The sequence below is a fragment of the Vulpes lagopus genome, chromosome 19 (assembly GCF_018345385.1).
Source record: "Vulpes lagopus strain Blue_001 chromosome 19, ASM1834538v1, whole genome shotgun sequence".
NCBI classification, from domain to species: Eukaryota; Metazoa; Chordata; class Mammalia; order Carnivora; family Canidae; genus Vulpes; species Vulpes lagopus.
In genome coordinates this window covers 20,219,417-20,235,281 of record NC_054842.1, presented here as the reverse complement: position 1 = coordinate 20,235,281, position 15,865 = coordinate 20,219,417, and the positions used below count along the sequence as shown (strand labels likewise).

The window sequence follows — 15,865 nt, the reverse complement described above, 5'->3', positions numbered from 1 at the left end:
GACTCCAAAACATTAATCTAGTCATGCAAATGTTGGTGGTTAAATCTGTTGAATGTTACTGATTCCATCCATCCTCCTAATGACACACAGGTTCCACAGGTTTTAGCAACATGCCAAGGAAAGGAAAGCCACTTCTGAAAACACCACTGGTGTCTGTGAGTTCTGTTTTGTTCCTTGCAGCTGAGAATTTTCTACATCATTAGCACTAATCTACATGAGACCTAAAGCTTAATTTAGCTTTGCTCATTCGGTTTTTATGTTTTCTTTATAAGCACACGAGGGAGAGTATATGTGCTGGTACGCTTTCATGAAGAATTCCCTCTCTTACGGCAGTTCCCCCCCGTTTGTGCTTTACAGCACTCTTAGAGGTAGTTTGTGGGAAACAGTGTACATTCACCATTTTCTTCTAATCAAATCTGCTTTTGGGTTCATTTTTAAGTTTAAATGTGATTTAAATAGTATTCATGTGCTTGAGGTTTAAAGACAGTGACCTTTTAAAGAGAGAAAAGCATTTTCCATATGAATCACCATATCTTTTAACTAAGATGTGAACAAATATCAAATTAGACCCTAACTGCTTGCTAAGATGATTACTAAGGGGTGGATAAGCACGTGTATGTCCACTATATGCATGTGTTCTAGATCATGATTCAGTAAGGGCCAAAGCTGCTTTCTTTGAAGCTAGGGGTTTCTTTCTTTTTCTTCCAGAGACTTAGTTGGTAGGGCTGGGACTCAGGGGGTGACATTTACATTTGGGTTCCTGCTGGCCCATGAGTGTGTGACCTTGTTGGTATTTCCCTCCTAAGGGACCACAGACAATGTAATATTATAATACTCAACAGTGAAACCTGCTCTTTGGATATGAAACTCTAGTCAACTACAACACAGGATTCTAGAACACGGATAAATGACTGGAGGGAGGACGGTAGAAATGACAGTCATTCAACAAACACCTATGCAGTGTCTGTTAAGTGCAAAGCAGTGGGGTGGTGGGAGCAGAGATGGCTGTTCCAAAAGTCAATCCAGCCCCTGCCGCTAAGTAGCTCAGTAGTACGTGTATTCAATACTGAGCCAGTGGGCCACTGACATGTAAGGGAGTCTTTAAGTGATAATAATTTAATTTTTTAAAAAAGATTTTATTTATTTGAAAGAGAGAGAAAGAACAAGCAAGGGGAGGGGCAGAGGGAGAGGGATGAGCAGACTCCCTGGCAGGCTGGAAGACAGACGTGGGGCTCAATCCCAGGACCCTGGGATCATGACCTGAGACAAAGTCAGACGCTTAACCGACCAAGCCACCCAGGCACCCCGAGGGCTGATGATTTTGTAAACATAGTCAAGGAGCCACTGTTCCAAGGGAAGAGAACAAGAAACAGATGAGGCAAAATAAGGGAAGGAATCCAGGTAGACCCCGTGGATGTTCAGTAAGAAGACTCCTCAAAAAACTACAACTGAACTGTTAAGACAAGTAAAGGGATTTTCTCCAGATTGGTACATTTGAATCAGGAAAATGAACTGCAACATCCCAGGCAGCAGGAAAGTGATCCTAAGAAGTAATGAACATAGCTAACATTTTAATAGTGTTTTTAGTCTCTGATTACTCTTAAAACGAATAAAAGATTAATTCGCACATGTTTTTAAGAACACATACACATAACATTACAATTAACATTTTCTCCCTACTGAAAATGTCAAAACATTTCATTGGAAGCAGTGACTATTTTCTGAAAACCCTGGGAAAAAGGATACAGGCCTTATGTTTTTTGTCTGATTTCATTTATTTATCTCAAATTTCCCCAAGCTAATCTGAAAATTAACCTTTCAATAAAGCAGTTTTCTTTCCTGGCAAACACACATGTTCTGAGGCCTCTTTTTCTGGTTAGGAGCTTCATGGCGGATCCCTCCAATTCTGCAGTTATGCCCAGTGCGTTTCCTGGCTCCCTTTCTATTTCACTGAAGGCACAAATCCAAGCAATTTCTTGCTTTTCACCAGTAACAATAACAACCAAAGCCAGAGTCTCAACTTTCATGCCAAAGGAACACTTACAAACAATTTCCAGAAATCTCCAAATGTGCTTGGAAAATCAGAGCGTTCTTCTGCCCCAGAACTGGATATACATACTGCAGCGAAAAGGGAAAGAATGGCTCCCAAAACTTTTTTTTTCCTCGATTTTTACAAAACACAGGGAAGACCCCTGAGACTCACTGCATTAAAACAATCCTGAATTGCCTCAGAAATCTTTGAACAGGAAAAAAGGTTCAAAAACATAGTTAAGAGAACTTCCTCCCTAACTTTTATCTTTTGGAGAAAACAGTACAAAACTTTCTGGAATGCATTCCTTCTTGTTCCAAGTAGGGGATGTTCTTTATGTGTAGTAAGTGCACGAAACTCTCATTACTGTGAGCCAAAAAAGGAGTCCAAGACTCACGTTGAATTTGAAATATGGCCCCTCACACCCTGATAAAAGCAATCACAGTGCTGTCACTTGTGATCGATCTGGCGTGCTTCTCTGTAAAGTCGATAAAGCAATTTAAACGTATTATGTGTCACAAATGAGGTGCGCTTCGGTAAGATTGTTTTCTTATTTCCCTGGCTGACTACTCTAATTTAGTTACTTAAGGGGAAGCTTAAGACTTATTTAACCCATAGTGCATCTAACCACCTGAAATAAACTTGGGAGGGCTTTAATAATTCTCATTAGAAGTGTTCTAATCAATAATAGTTTATTATGTAAATACATCTCTGTCTTCAGCTGGCAGGAAATGACCTAAAAGGGTAAGACTAATGGTTTCACTTGGAAAAACCTCGAAGGTAAACAACAAACTCTCAAGGTCTCTAAAGGAGGAAAGTATCTTCTTTCCTTGTGTTTTCCTCTGTTTTCAGCTGTGTTGTTTCTTAAATAAGGCTGTACATTGGCATCACATACACGCTTTAAAAAACAATGCCTAGGTGTCATGCTCCGAAATTCTAATTTAATCAGTATGGGGTGAAACGTGAGCATCAAGATTTTTTTGAACTTCCTTGGGTTATTTGCACAGGCAGCCGAATTTGAGAACTGCCATTCTACTGGGTGCCCGACCATGGCCCCTTTACCATGCTCCAGGGTGTCCTCCACACTTAACTACTTCTTCGTTTGCACCTTGGGTGTGTATTTCCCTTAGTTCTTAAAAATTCACCTTCCATGCCTCGACTTGGCTCCACCTGTCCTTAACTTGTCCCATTGAGCAGAGGCAACTAGCTGAGGAGACAGACCAGGAAAGAACTAAATCCAAGGAAGTGTGATAACTGTGGCATGGGAACATGGGAAGAATCTGCCTAGCAAGGTAGGTGCAGCATCATGGAAGAGGTGATCTGTGAGCTGGCTTTTGAAGGTATGCAGGACTTCAACAGTGGGGGCCAGAGATATGAGACAGCTGAGCAGAAATGTCTTGGGGAGAGTGTGGTTAACTATCCTTGCGAAAAGGCACATAAGGAAAGATAAAAAACATGAAATGTTTATGCTAGCTTCTACTCAAATAACTTTTCTTTCTTTCTACTTTAGTAATAGATTGTCTAAGTTTTAGTTGTGCAACAGCCTTTGGGAAAGAGACTTTCATTTACCAGTCTCCCTTGCACCTACATGTATCTGTGTTAAAAACTTCTGGCCATTGAGATATAGCAGAAGAAATGTTGTAAGGCAGTTTCTATGAAACTTAAAAAACAACAACTGGTGCATACCATTTGCTTCGTCTTTGTTCCTTCTTCCAGCTGTTGGGATGTGGATACAATGGCTGGAGCCTCAGCCACCATTTTGGCCCAATAGAATGACTGCTATACTCTAAATGGTAAAAGAATGAGCTGGAAGGAACCTACGTTGCTGAACTTAGAACTGCCATACCAGCCTACACTGTGAACCTCTGCACTTAAAAAAAAAAAAGGTTTTTAAAATTTATTTGAGAAAGAGAGAGTGAGAGCAAGAGAGAACATGAATGGGGGGAGGGGCAGAAGGATAGGGAGCAGCAGCCTCCTGGCTGAGCGTAGAGCCTGTCACACGGCTTGATCCCCAGACCCTGAGATCATGACCTAAGCTGTAGGCAGACACTTAATGGACTGAGACACCCAGGTGCTCCTACACTTTTTTTTTTCAAGAGAGAAAAATAAACTTTTCATTTAAGTAACTGCTTTCTCCTTTGTAAAATATGATAATGGTACCCAACTCATCAGTTATTGTGAAGATGAAGTGAGTCAATATAAGTAAAGCATTTAGAAAAGTGACTGGCATATAAGTGATATAATTATGTGTATATAATAATTATATTGAAGTGCCTTAGGCTTTGTCTTGGACTTTCTTTTTGGGTCTGCATTTTCACTCTAGGTTAGGAGTCAGCAAGCTTTGGCTGACAGGCCAAACATGGGCCACTACCTATTTTGTAAATAAAGTTTTACTGAAATACAGTCATGCTCATTCATTTACATATTGTCTATGGCTGCTTCTATATGTACTCCATGCTACAATGGCAGAGTTGAGTAATTGTAACAGACCATATGGCTTGCTGAAAATATTTAGTATGTGGCACTTTAGAGAAGAAGTTTGCCAGCATCTGTTGTAGGTGATCTCATCCAGTCTAATGGCTTTCAATAAATAGGTAAATGACATCCAAATGCATCCATCCCAGATGTTTCTCTAAAACCAGAATCTGCTGTCCAGCTGTCAACCTGACAAGTCCACTGGCACACCAATAGACACCTCCAACTTCATTCTTTCTAAAACCTGTTCTTCCTACTGTCTTCCCATCTAGGTACCAGCATCCACCTGCGGGTTTAAGCACAAAGCCTTGGCGTCTCCTGGACTGCCTACTTACCCTCACTGTCTACCTCCAACCTAGGAGTAAGTTCATTGATTCTTCTTCCAAAATCTATACTGCTTTAGAGGAAGGGAGAGAATTAAGGGGATTTGGTCCAGGCTTGGGATTTGACACTCCCCTTAAGAATAATATAAGACCTTGAGTCAATGAGATCATGTATCACTCAAACCATTTTGGAACTTTTTACTTCCTCAGTCCCAGGTGCATTAATTAGCATGAGTCAGTCTCCCCTTGATTATTTCGATTGTGTGATCCTCATTAAGTGGACAACATACCCTGAGATTAACATTCAGATGATGTTTCCACAGCAGTCCACAATACCAGTCCCAAGAGATGCTTTGAAGAAAAAGCAATAAAAAAAGGTTCTATGGTCAAATAAGTTTGGGAAATATGCACTGTAGATCCCTCTCTGAAAGAATCACAAATGAAAACTGTCAAACTTCAAGGGACTCAGCATTTCCAAAACACATCTGATCCTAGAACCCTGCATGTCTTATAACATCTGTTACAACTGTTCCATGAAACACACTTTCAGAAACACAGATTCTGTCCTATGAATATATTGCTGGAGGTAAGGCCATTTGTAGGGCTATCTCACCTGGAAGAGTCGTGTTCTTCTCAGATTACACACCAAGGGCAGAGAGCAGGGATCTGGGGAGCTGCCAAGGGGAGTGTCCCATTTTTGGTCTTTACCAAGGAGGAAAGCTACTGGCCAGAAGAGGCAGGCCAGACACGAGGTAGTAGTACAAATCCCAGATGGCCACACAAGACTGGGGTCCCTGGACTCTGCGACTGAGTCTGTTTGGTAGGAATAGAAACTTAAAGCCCTCCTATTTTAAAACAACTTGTACTCGACTTTGTTTCTAATTTGATTTTTTCTCCTTTAGTATTTGATAAAAGCTTTTTGATGGTGCCAGCCTGTTACAGCTCTGTGAAAGGAGAGTGAGGGGAGGCTTAGGCTTTTGTTCGCAATCCATCACCAAACAGAACTTGTTTTTCCAAAAATGAGCTTGAAAAGGTGACAACATGGGTTACTAGTGTGAGGGGAAGGAATTGCCATCTGGTCTACTGGGAAAGAAAGGGCCCTGATGAGAATACTGAAGTGCGAACAAGTCACTCCCAGGACCCAAGACATTGGAAGCAGCCCCAGTAACTGAACTGAGAGCTGTCCAAGAGGAGGCTCTCACAGCACAGTCCTGGTGGCTTCCTCCACTTGGCCACTCTTTCCAGGCCTAAGGTCTGGTGGTTGTGTTTTATTTTATTAAGATGGAATGGCTGCCCTAGCACATACATGCAAAAGACACCACAGACCCAGGTACAATAGCTTTCTTCTAGATGGAATACATCAATTTATAGAATAAGTGGGTTAAAGAAAACAGGCCTTGGTAGCTCCACAAAGATTGTAAAATAGACTCCACATAGATCAGTGGTTCTAAAAGTGTGGTTCCTGAACCAGCAGCATTTGCATCTTCTGGAACTACTTATAAATGCAAATTCTCCAGCCCCGCCCCAGACCCACTGAATCAGACTCTGTGGGGTGAGGCTGCACCCCCAGTGCGTGTGGGGACATGTACTCTTGGGGATTCTGATGCAAGCTAAAGTGTGAGAATCAGGATCAAGACCAAATGAAAAATGTATATATACAGATGTAAAAACAGACTAGCACCCTTAAGGCTGGTGGTTGAAAGAGAAGTAAGGCTTTTGAAATATATTTAAGACCAATGTTCTGAAGGGTATTATGCTGAGTGAAGTAAGTCAATCGGAGAAGGACAAACAGTGTATGTTATCATTCATTTGGGGAATATAAATAATAGTGAAAGGGAATATAAAGGAAGGGAAAAGAAATGTGTGGGAAATATCAGGAAGGGAGACAGAACATAAAGACTCCTAACTCTGGGAAACGAACTAGGGGTGGTGGAAGGGGAGGAGGGCAGGGGGTGGGGGGGAATGGGTGACGGGCACTGAGGCGGACACTTGACGGGATGAGCACTGGGTGTTTTTCTGTATGTTGGTAAATTGAACACCAATAAAAATTAATTTATATATAAAAAAAAGACCAATGTTATGAGCATTGAATTCTTCTCCTTGCAAAGCCAACAGTGGAATGTTTGCTCTTTCCCAAGAATGAACATCTGATTCAAAAGCAAAACTTTAATGGCTGATACAGTCTGATGAAGCTTGCATCATCATCTAGAAGACATACAATAAAGTTTCAGTTTGGTAAAACTTTAATCGGAACACTGGCTAAATAATAATGACGAGGTCTACTGCAATGTTATAACAAAACAGTACGACTGGTGGTGAAGATACTTCCATTCATTTTACAGAGTGGAAACTGAGGGGCTGGTGTTCTCACCCTTCTGTAACTGCCAAGAGATGTTAGTATAGAGATTTTGGCTCTTGATTTGCTATTCTAGAACTTGCTTATCACATTTCCCCACACTGCTTTTCTAAGAGAAAATTATTTTGATATTCCGAAAGTTCTGGGCCACTAATTATAGGATTCAACACAAATTCAAGGTTATTAATGATTTATCTGTTTTTCCAAAGATGAGTTTAATGTAATGCCTCTTTATATATTTATTTTGATTAAAATATTTCCCTCTGTCTCTAGAAAAAAACCTCTTCAATATTACATGTTTTTATGAATATCATTTATGCTTTGTGTGAATAGCACATAGCCACTCATTTTATGTACTTTTTTAATTAATGAAAGCAAGTAGACCCGTTTCATCTTACTTTAGTGTGTTAAGGTGATTATTTCATTGTAGTTCACACTGATGGCCTTGATTTGAAAAGTTGAGTGGTTATTTGAGTGGAATGGTTTTGACATTTAACAGCTGGAATATACTTTCTTTATTCCAGAATAACATGTCAGAGTTATTAATTTTAAAACTGATTTCCCTAATAATAGGAATAATGAATGAATGATTGAGTCATCTGCATTTACTTTGTTTTTTCATTTTTAAGAACAACTACTGCAAAATCTAGGCTCTGTTGCAATTCACGTAGTTTTCAAAAGATTTATTCTTTGTTCATTAAAAGCTTCTTTCTTATATTCATACTTAAAAATGTTATGAAGAATAATTAAAGGTAAAAAGTTCAAACAAAGTTATGATACATGCTGCAATGTGGATGAACCTCAAAAACAATATGCTAAGAGAAGGATGCCAGTCCTCCTGTATGATTCCATTTTTGTGCAGGGCAGTGAAGGCACATCTGTAGGGAAAGTAGATGAGTGGTTGCCAGGGACTGAGTACAGTAATGAGGAGTAACTGTAAACCAGCTGAAAGTTTCTTTGGGGTGATGGAAATGTTCTAAAATAAGTTTGTGGTGATGATTGCAAAACTCTGTAAATATACTAACAATTATGGAACTGTACACTTAAAACAGAGGAATTTTATGGTATGTAAATTATATCTTAATAAGGCTTTATGAAAATAGATGTGGGGTTACAAATAGCTTGAGCCAATTAAAACCGATTATCAAAATAAAAAACATTTCAAAGTTCATGTCGTTTATGTATCAATACCACATACAGGAGGAAGACATAGCCTTTCTCTAAAATTTGCAACAAGCAAGACATATCAACAAGCAGAAGGCAGTATCTGATGCACCAAATACTCCATGTGTTAACTGAATATTGAGTGAAGTGGAATTATTATTTCTGAAACAGCATAGGTTAAATTCTTTATTATTCTCTAAGACAAATGTCAGTCAGCTAATAGAATTTTCATTATTGCTTGATTGTCCACAGAGTTGATGCTCATTTCAAGTCTAGACCCAAAGCTCATCCAACATGTCTATCTGGAAACCCCATACTGGAAGCAGTCTCACTGAACTTTTTATTCTCAACACACACTGTAGCCTGGGTGCACAGAATACACTTATGAACATTTTTGGTATAAATCAAGATGATCTCAATCTGGTAAATTACTCAAGCATGTTCAGAAGCTGTAGCAAGTAAGGCTCTGCACAATAAGTACTTTAGTATAGTAACATTTCAAGACAGCTTAAGGAAAGAAATGATTCATTCTGGGGGGTGGTGGGTGTGGTGGGCGGTGGGGGAGGGGAGTAACAAGTAAAGAGGAAGTGATATTTGGATTGGATCTTCAAGGAAGAGGTGAATAAAAGAGCATCTGTAAAGAAGTAGTCAAAAGCTGGATCTACTTCGTGTTGGTATCCTGAGAACCACATCTATAAATGGTGAATTATCTTCATTTTACTTCAAATGTCAAAATAATCTAAAAAGATACATAGTTGATACCAAGATTAACCTAAGATACATTTTGATCTTAGTTGTTTTGTCGTTTAAGAGGATTGGATGGTGGAAAGAAAAGAAGATCCAATTAAAGCATGAGAAGGTGAATAAAGAGGGAGCATCTACATGTTATCCTCACAGATCTTCAGACCCCAGAGAATCTGTTTTCTGTTCCTCCTACAAAGAAACATGTGTCCCAGGGAGGTATCATACTGTCCTTCCAGCCTTAAAAATATCATAGGTGATAGAGAAACAAATAGCTTTGACTCTTGAGACCTTGATCCTCAGACTATTGAATGGATGCTTAATAAGAGGGCTTCTTAAAAAGATACTTTCTTCCAATCCCATGAGATAATGAACAAGCTCATCAATAATGACACAAACCTCCTCACATGAACATGTAGGTGGTTTGGAAGATTGGAAACCATTTCTGAATCACACACTTAAACTTTTATAGGAATAAATATCATGGGATACAATTTTTTTCCAGCATTTTTACAAAAATGCATAATCTGATCCTCATCATGAGGAAACAACAGTCAAACCCAAACTGAGGAACATTCTACAAAATCATAGGCCTGCATTCTTCAAACATGTCAGTGTCATGAAAAACAGAAAGATCATGAAACTGTTACAAATTAAAGCAGGCAAAAGAGACACAAAAGCTAGACAAAATACATAATCCTGGCCTAAGTCCTGGACCAGAAACAGAACTGGCAAAAGGAACAAGTGGTGGTGGCCCTGTTGGAAGGGATGACACCCATGAAAGCCTCCAGAGACCATCTTTTCTCCGGCCCCGGTCTCAACCTCTACCTCCCCTCCCAAACAGGGGACAATTTGTTAAATTTGCATAAAGCCTATAGGTTAGGTAATAGTAGGCACCAATGTTAAACTTTCTCATTTTGAGAATTGTATCATAGTTTTCTAAGAGAATTTCTTTGACTTTAGGGGACACTCTGACGTATTTAGAGTTCAAGGAGTATGATGTTTGTGACTTATTCTTACATGATTCTGAAAAATAATAACGTGTGTATATACAAACAGATGCATACATACACTCACGTATATTGTGATAAGGTGAATGTGGCAAACAACTGATGAGTCCAGATGAAGGGTATGTGGAAGTTCTCTGTATTAAACCAACTATCTGGGAGAGTGGAGAGTACTTTAAAATCACATATAAAATTGAAAAATAGGTTTGCTATAGCAGAGCAAGAAAACACACAACTCACTCAAACTTGAAGATGGTCCTTTTCTATGCATTTCGTTTTTTCCAGTTCAACTTTTAAAAGCAGAACCAGCTAAAAAAGCAAGCAAATTTGCAATAAAACAACAAACAAAACCAAACCCCCTCAATTCATCTAGGAAAAGTGTGTCAGATTGATTAGTGTTATTTTTTTTTCCTTTTAGTGGTGATCACCAGGCTTCTATCCTTGATATTACAAAACTTTTTTAAATCATAGAGTACACATTTGTTTCCTTTGTTTGGGGAATAAATAAGACTCAAACATAGAATGATCACTTCAAAGGAAAGTTAAGAATGAGCCTATCATGTGTAACCAGAAACGGATAATAAGAAAGAACTATGCCCTATGTTTGGCCATAAATATTAAATGAGATGAACCCATTGCAGATACCTGTTTCCTTGGAAACCATTCAACTGAAACTCCTGCAAAAATTAACATGTATTTTTTTTTTCCCTTAAAGGGCAGGAGGTTCTTTTACTTACACATTTTTGACCTTTAGTTTTATATCTTAAGCTTATTATAAGAAGTTCTTCCCAGGTCTAGGCAAACAAAGAGCAAAATAAGTATCTTTTCATTAGTTGTGAGGCTGGGCTTATGACAGTATGGCCTCTATAAGCTGCACATTATGGGGCAGCTATGAGTAGTTGGGGTAAAATTTGCTACTCACCAAATATTGCCAACTAGACTAATAGATCATTAACCCCCACATGGTATTCTAACTCAAATGCTAAGTAAATTCACAATTGAATTAAATAGTCATATTTGCAATACAGTTTTCTGTTTTAAGAAGCAGTAAAGTTAGTAAAGTCAAGTCTCTTGTATAAGTCAATTCTGGCAAATATCATGGAGATAGAGATTCGCCAAAGATAATAATTCTGTTTCAGGTCAATGCCATGGAGGATGGCTTTGGGCCATGGAGGATTTCTGACTCTTATTTCCAAAGCTCAGTTGATTTTGGATTTATGGTATCTTTGCAGTGTGGATAGAGAAGTGGGATCATATTTATTTCAGTTCAAATCAAAATGGCTGAATTGTCCCAGGACATGAAAAATTGATCTCTAAAAATAGTTCATATTAGCATCAGCTACAGAGTAGTCTAACAACAGAGAGAAGCCATCCCTGTGTCAATACAGGTCATACATACAGGTGAAATGGCTTCCCAGGATACTTGCCTATTTTGTCTGCAGTGTCACTATTATGCAGGCTTACCCTTGGTATGCAGTCTCTGTACCTCCAGAGGTACTCAAACCCAAAGCCTCTGTCCTGGAGAGGTAAGGATATACTGGTCACCAACACTTTCAGAGGAATAAGTTTATTATGGAGCATGTGTATGTTTCCAGAAGCTGACAGGGGTTCTAGAAGCCCCGACTTCCTGGGGCATTGAGAATGGGTGTCTGCCTAGTCTGAAGTCTTCTGTTCCTGGGGGAAGCTGTCCAACAAGAGAGATAAGACCACTGAAAGAGATGGTGGAAAGTAACCGATTGCCCAATTTATCTGTGAGTTGCTATGTTTTCCTGATAATCACAGTTTAGGATTTGGGAATCAGTTCTAACTTAATATATTTTGTCCTGTTTTCCCCACAAGGGGGAAATATGGTTATTGTATTAGAGAGGTACTTTAAAATGGAGTTGTAGATTAATATCCTTGGCTTCTTTATGGACAATTAATCTCTGAATACATTCTTTGCTGGAGAGAATTAGTGATTTATCCAAGGTTAAATACTTGGTAAATGTCAGACTTAAGAGCCAAACCATGGTCTTCTATTCTCAATATTCCCTATGTTCCTACCAAACCATGGTCTTCTATTCTCAATATTCCCTATGTTCCTACCAAGTACTATTCTCAATATTCCCCATGCTCCATAATAAACTTATTCCTCTGAGCATTCCTAAGATTTAATGCAGCAGGCCACCTATGTAATTTGAGAATTCTTGAAGTACTTCCCCCCTTCCTCCAGCTTTATTTTATTTTATTTTTAAAGATTTACTTTTATTTATTTATGGTAGACATAGAGAGAGAGAGAGAGAGAGGCAGAGACACAGGCAGAGGGAGAAGCAGGCTCCATGCTGGGAGCCCAATGCGGGACTCGATCCCGGGACTCCAGGATCGTGCCCTGGGCCAAAGGCAGGCGCAAAACCGCTGAGCCACCCAGGGATCCCCCTTCCTGCTTTATTGAGGTATATCTGACAAATAAAATTGTAAGACATCTAAAGTGTACATTGTGGTGATTTGATGTACACATACACTGTGACAGGATTTCTTCCCTCTGAGTAATTAGCACATCCATCACCTCAGGTATTTTATATCTACAATTGTATGTAAATGTATATAATATTGTATATATATAAATATATACAATGTATACATACATATATATATCTTTGGTGAGAACATTTAAATTCTACTATTTTAGCAAGATTTCATTTATATATTACAGTGTTAACAATCTTGGAATGTCTCCGTAGCCCCAGATCAACATGTCATTCACACATTATCCAAATTTGGCTGGAACCTCTGTGTTCAGTAGTCTTTCTTGGCAAGGTGACATTTGTCTTTAGAGCACTGTGTCACAGACTTCACGGTGGGTTAATGCTGCTCCTACTGCCCAGCACACAACTGACAGCATGCACAGTGGCATGTGGCAGTCCTGCTCCTTATTTTCTCTCTCTCTCTCTCATCCATTCCTTGCTATTCTCACCCCTTCATGGCTCCTTCCAGTCCATTTCTTCTATTGGCATTACAGGACCTTGTCAAGGGAGAAAGGAATCTGACCCAATCCATCCACTTGGAGACACTAGTGACTTGGTAAGATATCCAGCTAGGAGGTTTGCATTTTAAAAGGCCACAGAGAATTCATGACAACCTGTGGGGAATGTCTGAGGAAAGGAAAGGCTTTGAATTCCAGTGGTTACTTCTGATATCTCTGTAAGGCTGACTCTCCCAACAGTACCTTTCAACTTCATTGCCAAATTCTACAGGTTAACCACCCACATCGTACCTTATTTTGTCTGAAAACTACCTGTTGGAAGTATCAAGGTATTTGGTTGTTGTATTTATTCCCCTTGCATCTGTAATATTCTGAGCTTGCTTGCTTGTTTATTTATTTATTTATTTATTTATTTATTTATTTATTTATTTATTTTCTGAGCTTTAGAAATGTCAATCCTGTCATTATCTACTTAGTGGTTATTTTCACATGGGCCTTCTATAACCCTAACATCCAATCTGCTTCTCTTCTTTCAAAGCTTCATTGTAAAAATAACACACATAGAATTCCACAATTCAGTGAGAGATGATTCCCATTTTACAGATGAGGAAACTGAGGCTCAGACAGGCTAAGAGACTTGCTCAAAGCTGGGGGGCTGTTAGCGCAGCACCAGAATTTGACCTTGGACCTTATGACTAGGTAGGTGCTGAAGACCACGCCTCCTGTCACACCAGGTCTGACTGCATTGCACCTTCTTCTATGTTGTAGACCAGTGCTTTCCCTGTGCCTTAGATTCCTTCCATGGGGTGCCTGAATTCCCTTGTCTTTTTGTGTCATAAGAAAGTATAATGATAGGGACGCTCAGTGGTTGAGGGATCGAGTCCTGCATTGGGCTCCCCCTGCTTTTCCTTCTGCCTATGTCTCTGCCTCTCTCTCTCTGTGTCTCTCATGAATAAATAAATATAATCTTAAAAAAAGAAAGTATAATAATACAGAGCTCTAGTGTTGGAGCTGGACTGCCAGAGTTTGAATTCCAGTTCAGCTTCTTCATACTTTTCTTGGTTTCTTATTTACATTTTTAATTATCGAAAGGGTTTGAAAATTATCTTGGTTGTTTCTATGGACTCTTCTTTCCATTGTTTATGCCTCTACTACAGCTGCATGTGTAGTAGATGTTTGGTTTTGCTTCTCTTTATGTTTATATGGTTGTGAATGTATTTCAAGGCCAGGAAGGGCAGCAAACACGGAGAAGCAGAGCCTGAGGCTAAGAGAATATTTCTATCCCCAAAACAGTTATCTTGTCATCTCTACTAAGTGGCAGGCACTATGCTGGGTGCTTTACACACGTTAGCTTTCATCTTTACGATGAAAGCCAGATAGCATGACCCCATTTAAAATTAAGGGGACAGAGGGTCAGAGAGGTTAAAAAAAGATCTGCCCTGAGTTGGTATATTTAAGAGCAAGGAGGCCACCTAAGTATGTCTGACTATAAAGCATATGAACTTAACTTTTAAAGAAAACTGCACAGGGTATTCATTAATGCATTCTTATTGTAAAAAAAGTCTTGCATGCAGTTGTATTTGGAGTTAGAGTTAGCATCTCCTCCTTTGCTCTGCTCTTTCATTTTTGAGCTACCTAGTGTCATGGATTGACGTGTACCCAGGGCCTCTGGTCTATGCACATTTGTGCACACGCAGTGATACAGACTTTCGAAACTGCAAGTGGAAGCCCACTGTACTTAATGCCTGGAGGCTTCTCTATTTTATATTCCTAAAAGTGCCTTTTTTTTTTTAAAGATTTTATTTATTTACTCATGAGAGACACACACACACATAAGATAGGTAGAGACATAGGCAGAGAGAGAAGCAGGCTCCTCACAGGGAGCCTGATGCAGGACTTGATCCCAAGACCCCAGGATCATGACCTGAGTTGACCGCTGAGACACCCAGGCATCCCTAAAAGCACCTCTTTTTAAGAGGTGTTTATTTTTTAAGAACCTGTTTATTTTTCTAGTGGATACTTTAGATATGCTGTCGTTTATCTGAACATTCTTCTATGGATGGATATTTGGAGTGTTTTTATGTTTTCACTAACAAAAACAAAGGTGCAAAGAAAACAGGTGAACACGGATCTTCGTTCCTGTGGGTATTTCTATGGAACAGAATATTGTAAGCAGGACGGCTGGGTCAAAGCATATCTTCATTTACCGTTGTGATAGACATTGCCAAATTGGCCTTGGAAAGCCTGTGGTCCATCTACTGCTCCATGCTGCATCTCAGTGAAAACTGAAGTTGGATAAAGGAGCCTTGACTTTCTGATGTTTGCCTCCTTTGCCATTGCCCTGTTTCCAGTGTTTTCCTCCTTTCCACTTCAGCTGATTGCTTTTCTTTCATTTCTTGCCCTCTATTTCTTTCTGTCCTGTTCTACTTATGGGGTGCTCTTTCCTGCCTTTGAAGTATCAAATCTCACAGCTCTCTTGCAGATACCAGAAGCTAGTGGAGAGCACTTATTCTCATGTTGATGGCTAACATTCCAAGAGTGCCCTTGAGGTATATGAATCACACTGGCGCTCTCAGCTGGGACCTCGCATCCTGATGTATGGCGAGTAGGGGCAGAGTGGAGAGCTGAGATGGATGGAGCAGATGGTGGTACTAGTGGAAGGGCTCAAGCTTTTTAATTCTCCATCTTCTAAAATACTCATTTACCTGAAGATGTCCTTGTATTTTACTTAAGGACAAAGATAGCAATCACCCGTTGAAAATGTGAATGTCTAACTTGAAGGATTATAATGCATACAATGACTTGGCT

At 39.4% G+C, this 15,865-nt stretch overlaps 1 protein-coding gene across 21 annotated transcripts in view; it reads right to left on the bottom strand.

Moving 5' to 3' along the window:
- THRB (thyroid hormone receptor beta) overlaps positions 1 to 15,865 on the bottom strand; it is a 372,691-nt gene that overhangs the window by 50,364 nt on the left and 306,462 nt on the right. The gene's annotated exons all lie outside the window — the stretch shown is intronic.